Raw genomic sequence first — 23,201 nt, 5'->3', positions numbered from 1 at the left:
CAATTACCTTTGCACCAACCTAATAGAGCCAAGAACACAGCTGTCCATCAGAAAGCTTGAAAAGAGGAACTCAGTGCCGCCCAACAGTTAAGCATGTAAGCCCAGGGGATCAATCAATAGTCCCATCTCCTCTCTGCCTGCCTCTCATTGACTGAATCCAGACAGAGGACATGAGAACCAACTGGTCAGCCAAAGGAATGTAGAACATGGTAGAAAAGTTGACCAAATAGAGCACATTCTGCACGATTGTTACCCCACTTACAAAGGAGGAAGCTGAGGCACAGAGAAGAAGAAAGAATCAAGATAAAAGACCAGGTGCAGTGACTCACGCCTGTAATCCCAGCACTTTGGGAGGCCCAGGCAGGCAGATCACTTGAGGCCAGGAGTTTAAGACCAGCCTGGCCAACATGGTGAAAATCTATCTCTACTAAAACTACAAAAATTAGCTGGGCACGGTGCTACTCAAGAGGCTGAGGCATGAGAATCGCTTGAACCTGGGAGGTGGAGGTTGCAGTAAGCCAAGATTGCGCCGCTGCACTCCAGCCTGGGCAGCAGGGCAAGACTCTGTCTCTAAATAAATAAGTAAAAGGTAAAAGACAATGAGGTAGGGACAACCTCTTGATATTATGATATTATGGGATCTAGGAGGGCTTCCTGGGGAGGTGAGTTGGACAGCAAGAAGGGAACTAGTAGAAGGAAGAATGTTCTGGAGAGAAGGATTTGCCTGTGTCAAGGTCCTGTGTAAGGAAGGTTCCAGGTGTGCTGGAGAAAGGAAAATAAGGTGAGAGTGGCTGCAGTGCTAGAGCAAGTTGGAGAAAGGCGCGTGAAAAAGAAAGCACTTATTATTCCAATGGGTAGAATCTGTGCCCCCGAGAGAGTGGCTGTGATGCTCCTCAGGGCTTGGCCCCCTAATCTTGATTCCCATTCCCAGGAGGCATACACCAGGCTGCTTTCTCCTCATCAGGTCTCCCTACCCGTGCCTAGAGTGGCCGCTTCACAGCTGAAGGTTCTTGGCAGGATGCCCCAACCGGATGAACCGGCTGAGCTTGCTGCTGGGCCTGGAGGCCCCTGCAACTCTGCCATCAGTCCTGTGAATGATGAGGACGGCCTAATGGTGCGGAATGTGTTTAAAATGCAATCCGGGTGCCAGTTCTGCATGCATTACCATTAGGGAGACTCCATCCTCGGCCGAACAGGACTCCCGTATCTACAAGGGCACCACTGACAGTGAGATAGCACTGAAATTGACTTTGGAGGGCGGATGAGAAGGAACAGACGGAAGGGAAGCAAGGGCACCTCTACTCTGGGTGCCAGGGGATCACTCCAGGTCTCAAAAACTCTGCTGTTCCAAGCTCCTGCCCACGCCCACAAGGAGTGATGAACACTTGTGTGGAAAGAACAAAGTCTTCTAGCTGGGTTTGCAGGCTGGAACCCGGGTAGGGGCATTATATAATTTACATATATATTTGTAATAATGTTTACCTCATTGATAAAGTGATTTATGCCAAGTGCAGAAACTTGAAGATTACTGAAAACTACAAATAAAACATTACTCACTATGAGTGATGAGATATTCCAGCTGTCTCTCCTTTCCTTCCTTCCTTCCTTCCCTCCTTCCTTCCTCGATCCCTCCTTTCCTTCCAGTTTTTTTCTCCTTCCTTCCTCTCACCATCTTATTATCCACCTCTATCAACACATCTATTTATACATGTATTTAATCACAAACAGCTAATTATGGAGTTAGCATACATTGAGCACTTAATTCAATAAATGGTTCTAAGTACATTAACTCATTTCGTCCTCACAAAAGCACTTTGAGTTAGGCATTTTAATGATTCCCATCTTAAGATGGTGAAACTGAGGCACTGAGTGTTTCTTTAATTTGCCAGAAGTCATCATACAGCTAGTAAGTGAGAGAGGAAGATTTGAACACAGGAAGCCTGGCTCCAGACGAAGGCTGAAAGAGTAGTATAGTATAATGACCATCTGCATATCCTTTGCCCTAGATTCAAAATTGTTGACGTGGCAATTTCTGCTCTCTCAAGAGCTCGCTGTCTCTCTCTGTACACACACACACACACACACACACACACACAGTGTTCTTCTGAACCATTTGAAAGTAAATTTCGTATATCATGATGCTTCACCCCAATACCTCAGCATGCATCTCCTAAGAATAATACATTCTCCTAAAATTCTATAGTCTGCTGTTCTTCCATTCTTAACAATAATTTACCCTGCCATTTGACACACCCATCCTGGATCAATTTTTGGAGGGATGTAGTGGTAGTAGCAGTAATAAATGATAATAATAATATCAATAAGAACTATTGGTTGAAAGTCTACTGTGTGCCAGGTACACTGCTGGACACTTAGTCAACAATGTCTTTGATTCACGGCAATTCCAAGAGGTAAGTGTAATCTTCCCAATGTTCCATATGGGGAAACTGAGTCAGAGACATTAAGAACAAGTTCAAGATCATGCAGCTAAAAGTAGCAGAGCTGGCATTCAGACTTCAGGCTGAATGGATTTCTTGAAACGCCCAGGGATCACTGTTGGGCTGGAGAGTCTGCTTGTGAAAGGACTTTGTCACAGGGGGAATGTCCTAGCTTTCCCCAACTCTTCGCCTGTCCAAACCAGCTTCGTCTAATTCACATTTGAATAAATCCCCGTCAGCAGCCGCAGCGCGGTGCTGCTTCTTCAGCTGACAGATCATGAAAAGCCACTACTTTCCAGAAAGTGGGAACAAGTGCGATCAAATCCATCCCTTTTGAGGCCACAGCAACTGGAATCTGGTTCCATGCAGCCATTCTTATTGTTATTACGCAGTTAAGTCACACAGGCAATAAGTATGTTATATATTAATATCATATTTCATTAGTTTTATCGATGTAAGATGTAATTGGCTTTAATTGTGTGTTTCAATTTAAATGCTTTTAGCTGAGGCATGCATTCCTTAGTCCTCAGTGTCCATTGTTTGCTGTTGCTCGTATGTTTCAGATAAATTCCTCCCTCTCAAGGCATTTGCATTCTCAACCCTTAATAACTGCAGAGAGCCCCACCTTCATTCAACTTCTTTTTAGCTAATGACCAGTTAAGCCCTCAGGGAAAGGTGGGTCTTAGGTGCTGGGGCCACTAGGGGAGACTCAGGAGCTATGAGCAGGAAAATAATCCCTTACAAGAAAAGAGAAAGAAAGGAATGCCCACTTTTGCAGAAAGTAACTGTCTTCAGCTGAGGATTCTCTACTTCTCACCCTGATTATTGAAACCTGCATGATGGTAAATTTCAATTTCACCTTCCACTTCTCTCTCTTCCACCTTGAAAATTCAGCTCTCTCTGACAGCTGGCAGATGCAAATATCAGACACCCCTCTGCCTCCATGGATTCGTCTGGAAAGTTCTGTGTCACTGCCGCAAGGCCACTCAGAACTGACTCAGTTTACCTCCTGCAGTATCTTTTTCATTTTCTCTGACCGTGAGTGGAATATTTTTCAGGTCCTATTTGTTGTTTGTTTGTTGTTCTTTTCCTTGCCCCAAGCCCATTCGCTTGTTCCTGGTTGGTGGAGGGAAAGCCAGTCTTTCTGACAGCTGGGTAGAACTAAATAGCTCACAATCCATAATACGAACCTACAATAAATAGTTGTATTGCTCTGAGCGATGGTGATACGGTTTGGCTCTGTGTTCCCACCCAAATCTCATTTCCAATTGTAACTCCCACGAGTCAAGAGGGGGACCGGTAATCCCCACGTGTCAAGGGAGGGAGGTGACTGGATCACAGGGGCAGTCTCCCATATGCTGTTCTCATGATAGTGAGCGAGGTCTTATGAGATATGATGGTTTTATAAGAGTTTGGAAGTTAGTCCTTTGTGCCTCTCCCTCTCTCTCCAGCTGCCTTGTGCAGAAAGTACCTGCTTCCTCTTCTGCCATGATTGTAAGTTTCCTGAGGCCTCCTGAACCATGCAGAACTGAGTCAGTTAAACCTCTTTCCTTTATAAATGACCCAGTCACAGAGAAGTTCTTTATAGCAATGTGAAAACGGACTAATACAGATGGCATCTCTCAGAATGAGTTATAATGTTGGCCGAGGTATTCACAGGACATATTGGTGTACCGAGCTCCTGCTCTGCAAGTTGTAGTCCACAGGGAGCATTCAGAGCCAAAATACGGTATTTTGCAAAGTTCAACAAGAGATACTTGTGCAGAGTTCTAATGAAATGTTCTTTCTAAGGCTTGCATGGGAGCTTTGAAGATGATAATAATTGCAATAACAATGAAAGCTACCATTTACTGAGCTCGCTGTATGCCAGCACTATGCTAAGAAGTTGACATACATAGCTCATTTAACCCTTACAGTGGGTCTCTGAGATGCAGGTACTGTTTTTATTCTGGTTTTAGGAATGAGAAAATTGAGACTCAGAGAGGCTAAGTTATTTACTCCACCCCCAAAGTTTCCAATTCAGTATTTTTCTTGTGGTGGGGGTGAGGTGGGGGACACCTGAAAATGTGCATTTCTAGCAAGTTTCCTGACGACGCTGCTGGTCCCGGGGTGCTTTTGAGAACTGCAGAGTTACTAAGCGACTGTTTGAGGCTGGTGTTTCACCTGTTCACCTATGTTGAACCTCATCGCAACCTAGCCAGCTAAGCTTCATTACCCTCATTTAAAATCTGAGGTCCAGGCCGGGCGTGGTGGCTCATGCCTGTAATCCCAGCACTTTGGGAGGCCGAGATGGGTGGATCAACTAAGGTCAGAGTTTGAGACCAGTCTGGCCAACATGGTGAAACCCCATCTCTACTAAAAATACAAAAATTAGCCAAGTGTAGTGTCAGGAACATGTAATCTCAGCTACTCGGGAGGCTGAGGCACGAGAATCACTTGAACCCGGAGGTGGAGGTTGCAGTGAGCCGAGATCATGCCATTGCACTCCAAACTGGGCAACAGAGTGAGACTCTGTCTCAAAAAACTGAAATAATAAAATCTGAGGTCCAGAGGAAGGAAACAGGGTTCTCAGAAACACAGGTATGTCTGGCTTCGCATCTACTCTGTATACTAAACTGCAGCCACCTTCTGAACAAAAAAGCTTTCATGAACCCAGGGACACAGAGGGCTTCAAAAATGAATTTATACAGAGGATTCTTGGACATGGCTTTTAAAACTAGTGGGTTAAACAGAGAATCCTGGTTGAGGTTGGCCTGTTCCTCTTGGCCGTCCCAAGGTTACTGCAAGAGCATGCGTCAAGCCTTAGAGTCACTTCTGATGCTTCACACTCCGGTCTGGTATTTTTCCAGACAGAGCTAGAGAGGAAGGTCTTGGACACTTACTTCTACCTGTGTGTTTATGGTCTACGGCTCCACGTGCCCCAGGCCGTGAAATGATAACCCTGTCCCTTTCCTAGCGCTGTAAATGGCCCTCTGGTGGACTGAAAGAGTTAATGCAGTTCCCAAAAGCTTTAATATGGGAAGCACAGAGATTTAGAACAGCCTCTGCGCGTTGAGAACATCTCAGTCCTGGCTGTGTGTGCATTGAAATCACCTGAAGCAGGTGAAAAACACCGATGGCCAGCCTGAATGCCAGAGCTTCTTATGCACTTGGACTGGGAAAATCTAGCCTCCTAAGCATCCTTCATTAAAAAGCATTCCGGGTGAATTCTAAGATCAGCCAGGGGTGATCTGAGAACTGAGGGGCGGGGGGATGAATCAGAAACTCCTAGACAACTTGTGAAAACACAAATTTCAGAGCTCCTCCCTGCAATTCTGATTCACTGGTCTGGGGGATCCCGAGAATGAGCATTTCTAGCAAATTCTCCGGTGATGCTGATGCTGCTGTCTGTGACCACACAAGGATGCTCATTCAAGTCACTTCCAAAGAACCAAACTTGGGCCTCTCCAAGTCATGCAGCCAGGGACTGGCACATCCAGGAGGGGAACTCAGGTCTTTTCACTTTGACCTGACTTGCTTTGCTGCTCAGTGTAGAATCTCTATTTTTTTTTTTTTTTTTTTTTTTGAGATGGAGTTTCGCTCTTGTTGCCCAGGCCAGAGTGCAATTGCACTATCTCAGCTCACCGCAACCTCCGCCTCCTGGGTTCAAGCGATTCTCCTGCCTCAGCCTCCTGAGTGGCTGGGATTATAGGCATGTGACACCATACCTGGCTAATTTTTTGTATTGTTTTTAGCAGAGACGGGGTTTCACCATGCTGGCCAGGCTGGTTTCAAACTTCTGACCTTAGGTGATCCGCCCACCTCGGCCTCCCAAAGTGCTGGGATTACAGGCATGAGCCACCGCTCCTGGCCCCAGAATCCACATTCTTCTGTTCCGCAGACATTAATTAAAGACCAAATAAGCACTTGGGGCTATTCTAGGTGCTTAGAGAATTGGGATGAGAAAGACAGACACATTTCCTGTCCCCTCAGCTTATGGTTTAGTGTAGTGTTTCATCCAGGAGCAATTTCATATCTGCCCATACCCAGGGACACTAGGCCATGTCTGGAGACATTTTTGATAGTCACAACTAGGGGTTGAGGAGGGCTGCTACCGTCACCTAGTGCGTAGAGGCCAGGGGTGGTGCCAAACATCCCACAGTGCACAGGACGGCCCCCCACAACCAAGAATAATCTGGACCCATATGTCGATAGGTCAGTAGTGCTGAGGCTGAGAAACCCTGGTGGTGGCGATAAGACACACACACAAATAGGTAATTACAATACACAGGGGGAGATGTCTATGATGGAGGAAGTCGAGGATGCTCTTGGTCAGAGGAAGGCTATGGCATCTGGAAGGATTCCAGGCAGAGGTCACGTCTAAGCTAAATACCAAAAGATGAGTCAACTAAGAGAGCAAAGAATTAGGGACAGAAAGAGTAATCCTGACAAAGGAAACCACATATGCAAAGAGGAAAAAAAAAAAAAAAGCATCTTTGAAGAGTAGTGCTGGCCGGGGGCAGTGACTCAGGCCTGAAATCCCAGCATTTTGGGAGGCTGGGGAGGGCAGATCACCTGAGGTCAGGAGTTCGAGACCAGCCTGGCCAACATGGCAAAACCCTGTCTCTACTAAAATACAAAAATTAGCCAGGCGTGGTGGCGCATGCCTGTAATCCCAGCTACTTGGGAGGCTGAGGCAGGAGAATCGCTTGAACTCAGGAGGCGGAGGTTGCAGTGAGCTGAGATCGCACCATTGCACTCCATCCTGGGTGACAAGAGTGAAACTCCGTCCCCAAAAAACAAAACAAACAAAAAGTAATGCAAATGACCAATCTCTGCCAGGCACATGAGCTTGCACCAAGCACCATCTCAGCACCGTGCAGTCATTAATACATCTGTAGTCACAGCTACATTACAGGGCAAGTACTTCCATGATTCCCATGTTATAGGTGTGGCCACTGAGGCCCAAAGAGTTCACATGACTTGCCCCAGGTCACACAGCTGATAAACGGTGGAGGTGGAGTTAGAAGCAGGCACCCTGGCTGCCAGAGTCCATGGCCTCTATCATGCTGCTCCATGCAGATCATAATTCACCATAGTTGGAACATGAAGGAAAGGGAGTTGTGGGTGGTTGGAGGAATTTGGGGCCAGAGAAGTAGGTGAGAGACCGGCAGACAGGGCCATGCCAGCCACCTAAGTGGCTTAGGCATATCTTAATGGCAGTGGGAAGTCATTGAAGGGACTTAACTGAGAAAGGGATAGAATTTAGGTATTTGGAAAATAGCAGAGGTCAAGGAAGAGCTCAGATTATGAGTGAATCCAGGTCGAGAAACCTTTCAAATTGATGATCCTCGGGGAAACATACATTGGTTCCCTTTGTATTCCGGGGAAAGGTGTGAAATTCTAGGTTTCTTAAAAAATCTTCCTGGACATCCCTCCGGCCTCTCTCCTGGCAAGAGTCAGCAGGGTCACCCATCAGCTGGGGACAAAATTAGAACAAAGTAGGAAAAAATGGGCATCATCGCTGCATTTCAGAGGGAGTCTTCTCTGTGGCCAGCCCCTGATTATTATTTAGCCAGCTCGGTATAGTTAGCTTTAAAATAACAGAATTGTTTAGTAGCAGAAAAATACAGTTATTAGCTCTGATTATAGGGGAATCCGATTGAGCTGCGAATGTGATCTGCCTGTTTTGTTCCTAACTGGTAATTTCAGACGGCCTCCTTTCCCCAAATTTTAGGAAAGGAGGAACCCAAACCTTGCGAGCTGCTCTGCATTGTTTATCTGTTATTTTTAAACAAATCAAACGGAAATTGATCTGCCTTGTTGGGAACGCAGTTGCTGCCAAATGGCCTGGCTCTCCTACAGGTTTTTGTGGGAACACCATCAGTTAGCCGTGATCGCTTCAATTGTGAATAATCAGGGAACTAATTATCGGCCTCGTGGAGTTGTCGTCACCAGCAGGTAGCATAATTCACTGCTAATTCACTTCCATGCTTTGGAGCAGGGAACCATTTACCTTGCTGGACATTTTGACACTGGTCTGTTTCAAGCATCCCAGAAGGAAGGAAGCTGGGGTCTGGTGAGCTTCAACTTCGCGGACAGCCCAGCCCATCTACCCATCCCTTCCCCTTCTTGGCAAATACTTATCAAGGACCTAAGTTTTCACACACTTCCAGAAAGAGCCTACAGCCTAGCAGGTATCCTAGATAATAGGTAACTTTAAAAGATCATTTTTGTTGTTTTGTTCTATTTTTGACAGTCTAGGTCTGTCACCCAGACTGGAGTGCAGTGGGGCGATCTGGCTCACTGCAACCTCCGCCTCCCAGGTTCAAGCAATTCTCCTGCCTCAGTAGCTCCCGAGTAGCTAGGACTACAGGCGCGTGCCACCACGCCTGGGTAATTTTTTGTATTTTTAGTGGAGACAGAGTTTCACTGTGTTAGCCAGACTCGTGGCTCAATCTCCTGACCTCGTGATCTGCCCGCCTCGGCCTCCGAAAGTGCTGGGATTACGGGCATGAGCCACCGCGCCTGGCCAAAAGATCATATTTTAATGGCGATAAAGGTGTAAAGGAAAGCAGTCAACAAGTTGCCTTAGAAGGAGGTCCAGGGACACTTCTCTGAGCAGGCAGCATCTCAGAGAAAGCTGAATGATGAGAAGCGTGTGGCCTTGCAAAGACCTAGGGACAAAAGATGCCAAAAAATGGAAAGACCAAGGAAGTAACAAGTTCAGTGTCTTCAAAGGGCAGAAGCCAGTGCAGCCAGGGTAGAGTGAAGGAAGAGGAGGGGAGAAGGCTGGGCAGCTCATTTCAGTCTTACAGTTGTAGTCATGAGCTTCTGTATTCTAGGGCAGAGGGAAACTCTTCTGGCTCACACCTGTAATCCCAGCACTTTGGGAGGCCGAGGCGGGTTGATCACCTGAGGTCAGGAGTGTGAGACCAGCCTGGCCAACATGGTGAAACCCCGTCTCTACTAAAACTACAAAAAATTAGCCGGGCATGGTGGTGCACACCTGTAATCCCAGCTATTCGGGAGGCTGAGGCAGGAGAATTGCTTGAACCCCAGGAGGCGGAGGTTGCAGTGAGCTGAGATTGCACGTTGCACTCCAGCCTGGACAACAAGAGTGAAACTCCATCTTAAAAAACAAACAAACAAACACTTCTGCACTTCCCAGAAAGGGGAAGGCGGGATTAGATATTTCAGCTTCTGTGAGGCCAAAGGAGAGAAGAAACTAAGAGTAAAAGCAGAGAGATCAGTGACCACGCTGGCCTGCTGGTGGCATGGAACAACGTGCTTGCATCAGAGATGGAGGGTCAGGAGGTGGGGCGGAGGGGGGTGTCCAGGAACACTCTGAAGGTACAGCCCAGAGGCATTGGGTGATGGTGTTCAGATTTTGCCCCTAGATGCATCTTTTATTTCCCCTTCAGACCTGTGGACAGAAGAGGTGCAATTCCCTAAGCACCTGCTGTGTGCATGGGTTGGAGGTCTCTTTAAGTGCTCTGTCCACTGAGATACTGATACTAAAAGACAAGAGACTTTTCTTCATGTAGAAAAAAACTGCACTTTCCCGAAAATGTGCCATACACAGATGAAGTCGTGTTGGTTCTGGTTTATTTCTGATTCCCAAGGACCTCATACATTCTCATGAGGAATGATGTGGACTAACTCCCAGCAAAACACACATGCTCACAAAATCATTCATACATAGGTCCCTCAAAAACGATTCTCAAATACTTTGGGGCCCTGTGGATCCCTGTAAAGATTCCCTCCTATCAAGTGACTGTGCACTGACCTCTGTGATCTGGAAAATCGTTAAATATTATTCTCAGCATAAATGCCACCCAGTCACAAGCCATAGAGCAAGGGACAGTGTTCTCAAAACTATACATTACAGCATCCTTTATTTATTTATTTAATTTATTTATTTATTTGTTTATTTATTTCAATATGAAGTCTCACTCTGTAGCCCAGGCTAGAACGCAGTGGCATGGTCTCAGCTCACTGCATCCTCTGCCTCCTGGGTCCTGGTTCAAGCAATTCTCCTACTTTAGCCTCCCAAGTAGCTGGGATTACAGGCACATACCACCATGCCCAGCTAATTTTTGTATCTTAGTAGAGATGGGGGTTTTACCATGTTGGCCAGGCTGGTCTCGAACTCCTGACCTCAAGTGATCCACCCGCCTCAGCCTCCCAAAGTGCTGGGATTACAGGTGTGAGCCAGTGTAGCCAGCCAGCATCCATTACTTTTTTTTTTTTTTGAGAAGGAGTTTTGTTCTGTCACCCAGGCTGGAGTGTACTGGTGCGATCTCGGCTCGCTGCAACCTCCTCCCACTGAGTTCAGCTATTCTCCTGCCTCAGCCTCCCGAGTAGCTGGGATTACAGGTGCCCACCACCACGCCCAGCTAATTTTTGTATTTTTAGCGGAGACGGGGTTTCCCCATGTTGGTCAGGCTGGTCTCAAACCCCTAACCTTAGGTGACCCACCTGCCTCAGCCTCCCAAAGTGCTGGGATTACAGGTGTGAGCCACCATGCCTGGCCCAGCATCTGCTTTTAAATAGAGATAAATTGCCATTGTTGAACCAAACCAGGTCATGGGGCAAAAAGAGTCAAGATTCAAGGAGTCAAAAGTCTGTCTTAGCCCAGCACAAGTTAGCTTTGTGGTTACAAACATGGCCTGGGGAGAGAGGCAGTGTGGGTTCAAGACCCAGTTCCAGTACTGTCTAACTGTCTGAGCTTGGGTCAGGTAGCATGTTTCCTAAGAGTTAGTTTGTTTTTCTCTAGAAGGGAAAAGAACACAGCACTTTCTTATGTTTTGGGGGAGATTAAATAAGACTGTCTATCCACACATGGCTGAATTCCTGATCTGTGGTGGTGGCGGTTATAAGCTGAGCAGGTTTGGGCAAGTCAGGACATTCCAAAGCCTCAGGTATGAATGGTCTTGACCTTCCAGCTGGACTGCTTAGATAATCAAATGAGCCAGTGTGCATGAAAACCTCTTTACAGCCACAACAGGCAACACTTAAAGTACTGTTGCTCCACGTGTGTGTGAAGACGTGGTGCGGAAGGTCTCCTGCTCACAAAGTGGAGGTTTTATGATTTAAAACAAAGACTTGCTTTTTACACTACTGCCACATCTTTTGGGATAATGAGTGATATCCTGGGAAACTGGAGTTGGACGCTTTTTGCCTACATTCATAAAGCAGGTTGAACAAAATAATTGTTATGGCCGGGTGCGGTGGCTCATGCCTGTAATCCCAGCGCTTTGGGAGGCCGAGGCGGGCAGATTACAAGGCCAGGAGATTGAGACCATCCTGGCCAACATAGTGAAACCCCGTCTCTACTAAACATACAAAAATTAGCTGGGCTTGATGGCGTATGCCTGTGATCCCAGCTGCTCGGGAGGCTGAGGCAGGAGAATCGCTTGAACCTGGGAGGTGAAGTTGCAGTGAGCTGAGATCGTGCCACTGCACTCCAGCCTGGTGACAGAGCAAGACTCTGTCTCAAAAAATAATAATAGTAATTGTTGCATTCAGGTGAGCAACTGATGAGTGGACCACTTAGAACTGGTTTTGTTCCAAAATGTGGTCAAATCTTCATGAACCAGAATGCCCCGGGGGAAATTCTGATCCACTGACTCTTATGTTTATGTGAAGTTTTCCTTTTTGCTCTTGCCCATGTGTTTGAAAGAATTTTCAGAGAACTTGAGTCTACCGTATTTTTCTGTCAGTAGCAACTAGCAGGGAGCAGAAGATTGGGTGAGTTTGGAAGGTACCCAGCATCACAGTTCTCAGGCTGATGGCTGCTGTCACTACACATGGCTGGACAAGGACACGCAGCAGATTGCTTGTTCAGTGTGACAAAGATGGACCCGGGGACATTTGTACATTTACAAAATGTAATATTGTGTAGCCAGTAAAAACAGTGTTAGATGGCAGGTGAGGCTGTTATGAGTTGAACCGAGTCTCCATCAAAAAAAAAAAAGATATGTCCTCTGGGTGTGGTGCCTCACACCTGTAATCCCAGAACTTTGAGAGGCTGAGGTGGGCGGATCACAAGGTCAGCAGTTCGAGACCAGCCGGACCAATATGGTGAAACCCCTTCTCTACTACCAAAAAAAAAAAAAAAAAAAAAAAATTAGCCGGGCCTCGTGGTATGTGTCTGTAGCCCCAGCTACTCAGGGAGCCGAGGCAGGGAATTGCCTGAACCCAGGAGGTGGAGGTTGCAGTGAGCTGAAATCATGCCACTGCACTCCAGCCTGGATGACAAGGCGAGACTGCATCTCAAAAAAAAAAAAAAAAAAAAAGTCGAAGTTGTGAACACCAAAAATTTGAGACAGGCCTCAGTTAATTTTGAAAGTGTATTTTGCCAAGATTGAGGACGCGCCCGTGACACAGCTTCAGTCAATCCTGACGACACGTGCCCAGGCTGGTCAGGGCACAGCTTGGTTTTATACATTTTAGTGAGACATGAGATATCAGTCAATATATGTAAGAAGTATTTTGGTCCTGTCCAGAAAGGCGGGGACAAAGGGACAACTCAAAGCAGGGAGGGGGCTTCCAGGTCACAGGTAGGTGAGAGACAAATGGTTGCATCCTTTTGAGTTTCTGATAAGCCTTTCAAAGGAGGCAATCAGAATATGTATCTATCTCAGTGAGCACAGAGATGACTTTGAATAAAGTGGGAGGCAGGTTTGCCCTCAGCAGTTTCCAGCTTGAATTTTCCTTTTAGCTTAGCGATTTTGGGGGCCCAAGATACTTTCCTTTCACAAAGTCCTAACCCCTAGTACTTCAAAATGTGACCTTCCTTGGAAGTAGGGTGGCTGCAGATGTTTAGTGAAGATGAGATTTTTCTGGAGTAAGGTGGGCCCCTAGTCCAATATGAAAGGTGTATTAGGGTTCTCTTAGAGGGACAGAACTAATAGGATATATATATAAAGGGGAGTTTATTAAATATTAACTTGCACAATCACAAGGTCCCACAATAGGCCACCTATAGGCTGAGGAGCAAGGAGAGCCAGGCCGAGTCCCAAAACTGAAGAACTTGGAGTCTGATGCTCGACGGCAGGAAGCGTCCAGCACGGGAGAAAGATGTAGGCTGGGAGGCTGGACAGTCTCTCCTTTTCAAGTTTTTCTGCCTACTTTGTATTCGCTGGAAGCTGATAGATTGTGCCCACCAGATTAAGGGTGGGTCTGCCTTCCCCAGGCCCCTGACTCAAATGTTAATCTCTTCTGGCAGCACCCACACAGACACACCCAGGGTTAATACTTTGTATCCCTCAATCTAATCAAGTTGACATGCAGCATGAACCACCACAAAAGGTGTCCTATGGGAAGACAACCATGTGAGGACAGAGAGCCACAGGGAGAATGTCAAGTGACAAAGGCTGAAACTGGGGTTATGCGACTGTAAGCCAAGGGACGCCAAAGATTACCAGTGACCACCAGAAGCCAGGAAGAGGCCAGGAAGGATTCTCCTATGGGATTTAGAAGGAATGTGGTCCTGCAAGCACCTTGATTTTGGACTTCTAGCCTCTAAACCTATAATACATGTCTGTTGTTTTAAGCCATTCACTTTGTTTTGGCAGCCCTTGGAAGAAAACACAGAGGCTGTTAATGCTGTATTGCCAACTAAAAAAGCAACTAATAAAGCAGTGTGCAGGCTATGATCCCATTTATAGAAAAGTCATGATTATGTAATTTTAAATGACAGATCATACAATAAAATAGTAACAGTTATCACTAGATGAAAAAATTGCAGGTTTAAATTTTTGTTCATTTTTTAAGTCTGTTTTCTCAGTCTTCAAAATACATAGATGATAAGTATAACAGGAGAAACAGCTCATGCTTTTGCAAGAGAAGTAATTGCACCTGGAAATATGTTCCCCACATAAACATCTTATACCAACAAATGGCATATGGAATTTGCTTCCTAAGGGTTCAGCCTTGAAATGTTCTTTCTCATCCAGATGTGCTCAGACCATGGCTCTGTACTCAGAAAGAAGCAAAGGAAGGGGGATTTGTACCCTCTCCCTTTTATAATCAGTAGCTCCCCAGTACCATCAGGATGTAATCCACGTGTGATCTGTCATGACTTAGCCTCCACTGGTATCTCGAGTCTCATTTTCTACTCATAGTGATCCCAGTGGTCAGCTGTCACCACGCCTGCCCCCAACCCCTCCACACACATACCCATGTAGTATTCTGCCTCGTTCCTGAAGGGCTCTTCTGGCTTCCCACATGAAACTCCGCAGTGTCATGCCTTGTGCCTTCACTCACCCTGTTTTCTTTGCTAAGAGTGCACTTCCCAGCCAAGTCCCAGGCATCCTTATATCGTCAGCCTGAACACCAATTCCTCCAAGAAGCCCCCCTTGGAGGGCTTACCTCTGCCTTTATTAGACTTTGTCAAGGCATCCACCCTTACCGTCTTGGCATCTGTGTATCTGCTGTCCTATCCTGGTCACAATTGTCAGCTTTCTTCTCTCCATCCACCACTGCAGTATCAGCTCCAACGAGGGAAGGGAACATTCAGTGGTCATCCCTGCACCCAGATTGTCTGGGCCTGGTATTCAGTAGCAGCTCATTAAGTGTCTGTTTGAATTCGCCATTGCAAAAATATGGAACCAGCCCAAATGCCCATCAATCAACAAGTGGATAAATAAATTGTGATATATATACAAGCCATGGAATACTACTCAGCTGTAAAAATGAATGAAATGATGGTATTAACAGCAACCTGGATGGGATTGGATACCATTATTCTAAGTGAAGTAACTCAGGAATGGAAAACCAAACATTGTATGTTCTCACTCATAAGTGGGAGCTAAGCTATGAGGATGAAAAGGCATAATAATGATACAATGAATTTTGGGGACTCAGGGAAAGGGTGTTGGGGGTGAGGGATAAAAGGCTACACATTGGGTACAGTGCACACTGCTTGGGTAATGGGTACACCAAAATCTCAGAAATCACCACTAAAGAATTTATTCATGTAACCAAACACTACCTGTTCACCAAAAATCTATTGAAAAATCTTTAAAAGGTGCCTGTTGAATTGCACAGAAGCCCATGTGATTGAAGGCAATAGGATTGTTGGACTGTGTTATTTAGATGATACAACTTTCGATTTCTGCTTTTGCTCCCTCCAGTCCAGCTTCCATATTCCAAAGTAATCGTTATAACTTAAATAAGATGAAGCTACCCCCAGTTTAAAACCCTTACATAAAACCTCATTACTGTTAGAATAAAATTCAAATGTTTGGTCATGGCCTATAGGCCTTGCAATGAAAATCCCTGACTTCAGCTCATAAAGTGCTAAAATATTTGTTAATTGATGAAATGGATGGATGGTTGGATGGATGGATGGATGGATGGATGGATAGCTGGATGGATAGATGGATGGATAGAAGGAAGGATGGATGGAAAGATGAATAGATGGACAGACAAACTGATATATCAATGGATTGATGGGTGGATGGATGGATAGATGGATGAATGAAGGGATGACTTCTTCCTTTTATGTAAGTGTAAATTTATAGAGTATAGCTTGGGCATTCATTTGTCTCTCCTTAGAGAAGTGCTTCAGAAACATTCTATAGCAGGAGAAAAGTGGAAAGGACATTTGATTTTTGTTTTTGCCATTACCTCTTTTTTTTTTTTTTGAGACAGAGTCTTGCTTTGTCACCAGGCTAGAGTGCAGTGGCACAATTTCGGCTCACTGTAACCTCTGCCTCCTGGGTTCAAGCGATTCTCCTGCCCCAGCTTCCCAAGTAACCGGGACTATAGGTGCATGCCACCACATCCAGCTAATTTTTGTATTTTTAGTAGAGACAAGGTTTCACCATGTTGGCCAGGATGGTCTCTATCTCTGGACCTCGTGATCCGCCTGCCATGGCCTCCCAAAGTGCTGGGATTACAGGCGTGAGCCACCGCGCCCTGCTTGCCATTATCCTTTTTGCAAGCATTTTGCTGCGCTGGGACTGAGTTTCCCCACACCTTTTCACAGGGAAAGGATTGAAGCCAGAGGATTCAACAAAGTTCACCAGAAATTCTTCACTAGCTAATGGCCCTCAGACAGTCACATTTTGTCACTGGATGCCTCTCTCACCTCCTGTCTCTTCTTTCTCTCCTCCATACTAGGGGAAATTCTGGAATACCATTAAAACTTGATTTTCCTGGACTTTGTTTTTAATTGACAGATGACTTCAGGGTTTCATTTTCTTCCCAGATACTTATGAAAGTGTCTTCCTAAGCAAAGCCAGTTTGGGCCCCAAGAGAGATTTTCAAGCTATCTGGCAAGGAAATTTTCTTTTTTTCTTTTTGAGATGGAGTGGTCTGCCTAGCCTGGATGTTTTATATAAATGGCATCATACCCTGTTGATAGACATTTGGGTTGTTTCCACCTTTTGGCCTTTATAACTAGTGCTGTCATGAACATTTTTGTAAGAGTATTTGTTTGAACACTTGTTTTCAATTCTTTTGGGCATCTACTTGGGAGCAGAATTGCTAGGCTCTGTGATCATTCTTTAACTTTTTGAGAAACTGCTGAACTATTTTCCACACTGGCTGCTCCATTTTACATTCGTACGTACCGCCATTGCCTGGGGAGGAGGTGGCAATGGTTGAGACTTCATCTGCAGAAGTAGATGGGGGAATAATGGAAGCGGTTAGATGCACGATTGTTTAAAGAATCACCTGACCTGAGAACTTCTAGATGTGGTAGAATTCTAAATGTTGGAAAAAAATTGTACAAAGACAGCTGTGGTCTGACTTTGAAGTAAAAGATAGTGGGGAGATTTGAGTCCTGGAGATGGGAACAATTTTTTGGACAGTCTTTGCTCAATTGTTGTTATGTTTTATGGAGTAATAAAATTTCCATTATCATACAAAATTAGCCGGGCCTGGTGGTGCACGCCTGTAATCCCAGCACTTTGGGAGGTCGAAGTGGGTGAGTCGCTTGAGCTCCGAAGTTCAAGACTAGCCTGGGCAACATGGCAAAACCCATCCTACAAAAAATTATCCAGGCATGGTGGCGCATGCTTGTAGTCCCAGATGCTCGGGAGGCTGAGGTGGGAGAATCGCTTGAGCCTGGGAGGCAGAGGTTGCAGTAAGCCAAGATCACGCCACAGCACTCCAGCCTGGGCAACAGAACAAGACCCTGTCTCAAAAATAAGTAATTAACTTTAAAAGCACCCCAAATATGGAAATCCATAGAGAAGGAAAGCAGATTAGTTGTTGATTGGGGCACAGGAAATGGGGGGTGACTGGCTATGAATACAGAGTCTCCTTTTGGGCTGATGAAAATACCCTGAACAAGAGAGGGAGTAGCTGCACAACACTGGGAATAAGCTAAAGCCCACTGAATTGTCTACTTCAGCACGGTTAATTTTATGTTATGTGAATTTCACGTCAATTTGTTTTTGTCGGGGTTTTTTTGTTTTTTGGTTTTTTTTTTAGATAGAGTCTCACTCTGTTGCCCAGGCTGGAGTGCAGTGGCACAATTTCAGCTCATTGCAACCTCCACCTCCCAGATTCAAGTGATTCTCCTGCATCAGCCTCCTGAGTAGCTGGACTTACAGGCGCCCACCACCATGCTCAGCTAAATTTTTTGTATTTTTAGTAGAGATGGGGTTTCGCCATATTGGCCAGGCTGGTCTAGAACTCCTGACCTCAAGTAATCCACCCGCCTCAGCCACCAAAAGTGCTGGGATTACAGGCGTGAGCCACCATGCCCAGCCCTACATCGATTTTTAAAAATGCAAATCATTATATGTTCTCTGGTTGTAACTCTCCAGTGGCTTCTCCTGAGATCTGAGTTCAAATATTTGTACAAGTTTCTGACCTGTCAGGGAAGTTTCCAGGATCCAGCTCCTGTCTACCTCACATTATGGGCTCTTGTCACATCCGCCTTTAATCACCATGCTGGCATCCAACTGGCCCACCTCATGCCTGCCTCCCAACCTTTCTTCTTGTTCTTCTTCCTGCCTGCAAAGCTCTGCCCCAATCCTTGTAAGGTTTTCTCCCATGGGTCATCAATATCTCCTCAGTGTCGCCCCCTGGTGGAGTTCCTCTCTGACCATTTCACCAACATTGCCTGTTGACCCTTCACCTCATTGCCCTTTACAATTTTCCTATTAACTCTTATTGGAAATTATTTTATTAATCTCCATTTTTGTAAATCGAAGTGAAATTCACGTTACCAAAAATAATCATTTTCACTGCACAATGCAGTGGCATTGAGTCCATTCACAATTTTGCACACTCACCACTGCTATCTAGTTACAAGATGCTTTCATCATTCCAAAAGAAAACCCCATACCCATGACACAGTCTCTCCTCATCCCCCCTCCATCAGCCCCCAGCAACCACCAATCTGCTTTCTGACTCTATGCATTTACCTATTCTGAATATTTTCATCTAAATGGAATCATATAATACCTGACCTTTTACATCCGGCTTCTTTTACTTTGCATGATGTTTTCAAGGTTCATGCATCTTGTAGCATGTGTCAGAATCCCATTCCTATTCATGGCCAAATAATATTCCCTTGTAGGGATATTCAGCATTTTGCTCATCTGTTCATCTACTGATGGACATTTGAATTCTTTCCACCTTGTGGACTATTGTGAATAATGCCACTGTGAACATGTGTATACCATTTGTTTGAGTATCCGTTTTCAGTACTTTGAAGAATGGAGTTGCTGGGTGGTATAGTAATTTGGTTTAACTTTTTAAGAAACCACAGATGTGTTTTCCACAGAGGCTGAACCATTTTACATTTTGGCTGTATTTTTAATATATTCCCCTCTAGCATCCAAATTTTGTTCACTGCTCTAGTCTCAGCATCTAGAAGACTAGCCAGCACCCAGTAGGTACTCAGTAAATACTTCTAAAACAAAAATAGCAGTAGAAATAGGGCCAGGCCCGGTGGCTCACGCCTGTAATCTCAGCACTTTGGGAGGCCAAGGCAGGCGGATCATCTGAGTTCGGGAGTTCGAGACCAGCCTGACCAACATGGAGAAACCCCATCTCTACTAAAAAAAAAAAAAAAAAATTAGCTGGGCATGGTGGCACATGCCTGTAATTCCAGCTACTAGGGAGGCTGAGGCAGGAGAATCGCTTGAACCTGGGAGGTGGAGGTTGCAGTGACCTGAGATCGCACTCATTGCACTCCAGGCTGGGCAACAAGAGCAAAACTCCATCTCAACAACAAGAAAAAAAAAGGGAAAAAAAAAAGCAGACATAGCTCTCAGGCTTATATAATTAGATGAGAATAGCAGTCTGCAGTTCAAAGCAACAGCCCTTTTGCAAGCAGCCTTTACGTGCAACAGTATCCTTCCAGTGTAACTTAGGCAAAGTTCACTCCCAAGACTCTTTCAAAATATCTCACTTCCTGGAAGGAAATCAGATTTATAGGAAGATGTTTTGGCTAAACTGCAAGTCTTGGGACTCGAGAGAGAAGCTTGGCAGGGGTGTAGACATATCCCATGAACGCATGGCCATGATGACCCGTGCCTAGCTCCACGGAGCCCCCACCCCACTTCGCCTTCATTTGTCCACATATTCCAGGAAAGGACGACCGTACCCATTTTAGGGTTAAAGCCATGGCAATCTGAAATGTCTCCAAGGTGACAGTCACCCTCAGGAACCTAATTTCCTGGTGGATGAGAACAGACTTAATGACTCCAGGACCAGAAGCCTGAGCTAATAAGTGCTTTGTGAATCTGGCGAGGGAACACATCACTTAGTCCAATTATGTTCAGATATGTGTAAGTTATATCAGTGGTAATGGGTTCAGTATGACAACTTGAGCAGAAACAGAGAGATAGACATTTTATGATTAGATATTTACTCTGTCTCCGTTTCTCTTGGCAGCACCACTGTTCTGCCTGCACACACGTGCATATGCATTCACCCCTTAAATGGAACCATGTGATGGTTTATTCTTCAGAGAGGCCATGAAAAGAATATGAATGCTTTGAAGTCAAACAGAACTGCGTTAGGATCCCAGCTCTCTTCCACTAATTAGCTATGTGACCTCAAGCAGCTTACTGTACCTCTAGGAACCTCAGTTTCTTTACTTATAAAATGGAAACCTCAGGCCAGGCATGGTGGCTCATACCTGTAATCTCAGCACTTTGGGAGGCTGAGGTGGGAGGATCAATTAAGGTCAGGAGTTTGAGACCAGCCTGGCCAACATGGTGAAACTGTCTCTACTGAAAATATAAAAATTAGCCGGGCATGGTGGACACACCTATAATCCCAGCTACTCGGGAGGCCGAGGTAGGAGAATTGCTTAAACCCGAGAAATTACAGTAAACTGAGATCACACCACTGCACTCCAGCCTGGGCGACAGAGCGAAAATCCATCTCAAAATAATAATAATAATAATACATTAAAAATGGGAACCTCAATAATATTGTGCCACTCACCATGACTGGCATGACACATGTAAGGTGCATGCCTACCATCTGGAGAGTAACTAAGCCTCTTTTCTTTTCCCAAAGAAGCCTCCTTGGCAGTCAGAGGAGAGGGCCCTAGGTTGAGCATGATTTTACATTTTTGGAGTGTCATGGTAGCCATGTCCTGGGAGAGCCATGTCCTGGGAGAGCCATCTCCTTGGAAATCGGGTCAATTGCATGTGTTTGGTGATAATTAAAAATCACAAAGAACAACATGTAACCCAGTATTCTTTGAAATACCCATTAGCACAAACCGTTAAGGAAAAAGCAAAGATAGCTGCGGCATAATTCAGCACTTGATTTCAGGCTGACATGCTTTAATCTAGCTTTTAAATTTTTAATTAAGTTAATCTAATTTTAGACATTAATGAGATTGTGGTGCACAGTATTTATTTCCATTTCAGGTTGTTTTCTTTCCTCTTCAGTTACCCACTCTTTCAAATAGTTCAGGGCACTGGAGCCAGCCAGCTTCCTCGGCACGATGGGGGTTGCTTTTCAGTGTACATCTGCCTGGTTACTCAAAGTGTGGTCCACGGACCAGCACAGGCATCTCCTGGGGACCCGTTAGCAATGCAAAATCTTAGCCCCACTGTAGATCTAGAATTTGCACTTTTAAAAGATCCTCCAGTGACTGTTTTTGAGCACATAAAGTTGTGACAAGTGTGCCATTCAAGGACCCTCTAAATACCATGTGATGTTTCAGTGAACATAGCTGGTCCATGGGTCGGTCCTTGGGCTGTGATGGGCTCCAAACCTAGGCAAAACCACCCAGCATCCCTCCAGAGTTTTGGCAGTTGTTTTTTTCCCTCCGCCCCCCATTTCAATACCTGGCTTGGGGACAGGAGAGAACACACCATCCTGAGAAATCCAAAGCCCAGAGTAAAACATCAGTCGTTGGTTGGATCTTTCACTGTCAACAGTAGCAGTCTCAGCTAAAGGGTCCCTTATAAGAAGAAGCACAGCTCACTGTTGCTCCATGTTGACTTTGTGCTGTGTCTCATTCTCAGTACTTTACACATAGCAGCTCATTCAATCCTTACAGCATCCCTGGGATGTACCATTATTAGTCCCATTTCGCAGATGAGGAAATTGAGGCTCACAAGTGTGGGTGACTTTCCCAAGATCTCAGCTAGTTAGTCTTAGAAACCAGGAGTCTGAGTTAGAGTCTGAGCTTTGATCAGTTGACCTCAACCAAAACGAGACCCTGATTCCTTTATTTGCAAATATTTACCTACAAAATGCCAGGCTTTTGAGAGGCACTGGGGAGAGAAAGATGAACAGAGACAGAGACTTTACCCTTGGGGAGCTTACAGTCTAGTAGGGAAGAAGGACATTAACCAGACCATCACATACACACATACAAGTGTCCTTACAAATGGGGACACTGCTATAGGAAAGGGATGCAGAGAGTGCTAAGAATGGCCAGCAGGCAGGAGGATCTGCCTGGGATGGTGTCAGGAAGGCCTCCCTACATCTTCAAGCTCAGGGCTTTGAGCTCAGGGCTCATGGAATTATTAGTTAACAGTGGGGCATGTTAGCTAGTATTGCTGGAACATTCCAGAAATGAAGGAAAACATTTGAAAATATCCTGAGGGAGGGGGTCAATAGGATGTGTGGGGCATCTGAAAGAAGAGGTCCAGGGTGTGAGGGGCTGGATTCAGGTGCTCCACAAGGGCCTTGAGAATTCCCTCTCTCCATCTTTGGACTCTACCTTCCCGGGTTGGCTCATCTCCAGTGAGTTCTGTTCTTTTTTTTGTTTTGAGGCAGGGTCTCTCACTGTGTTGCCAGGGCTAGAATACAGTGGCGCAATCATGGCTCACTGCAGCCTCAACCTCCTGGGCTCAAGCAATCCTCCTGTCTCAGCCTTCAGAGTAGCCAGGACTACAGAAATTTGTCCTATGAACAGCTGATTTTTAAAAAATTTTGTAGAGATGGGAGTCTTGCTGTGTTTTCTAGGCTGGTCTCAAATTCCTGGGCTCAAGTTGTCCTCCAGCCTCAGCCTCCTATAGTGCTGGGATTACAGGCACGATGAGGTCTTTTCATATGAAGGCAAAGATGACCCCCTCCGTCTCTGATCTTTTATTGGCTTATTACCAACCAAAGAGAGGAGGGTCTTTTCAGATTGTTCTAAGGTCTTTATAAGAAGGATTCCTAGTGGCTGTGCCTATCCCTGGATCAATCGCTCCAGCCAGCAGGAGCTAATGCTAAGGTTCACCAGACCAGGGGACCACCTCTGGAGCCCAAGGCATCTTAGGCTCCTCAGAAAGAGTATGAATGGTGGACTTTTCAGACATCATGGGCATGAGGGCATTGGAGAGAGAGGAGCCC

This window comes from Hylobates moloch, unplaced genomic scaffold (genome assembly GCF_009828535.3).
Source record: "Hylobates moloch isolate HMO894 unplaced genomic scaffold, HMol_V3 SCAFFOLD_23, whole genome shotgun sequence".
NCBI classification, from domain to species: Eukaryota; Metazoa; Chordata; class Mammalia; order Primates; family Hylobatidae; genus Hylobates; species Hylobates moloch.
The sequence above is the reverse complement of the archived record's forward strand: the minus strand, read 5'-3'. Positions refer to the sequence as shown.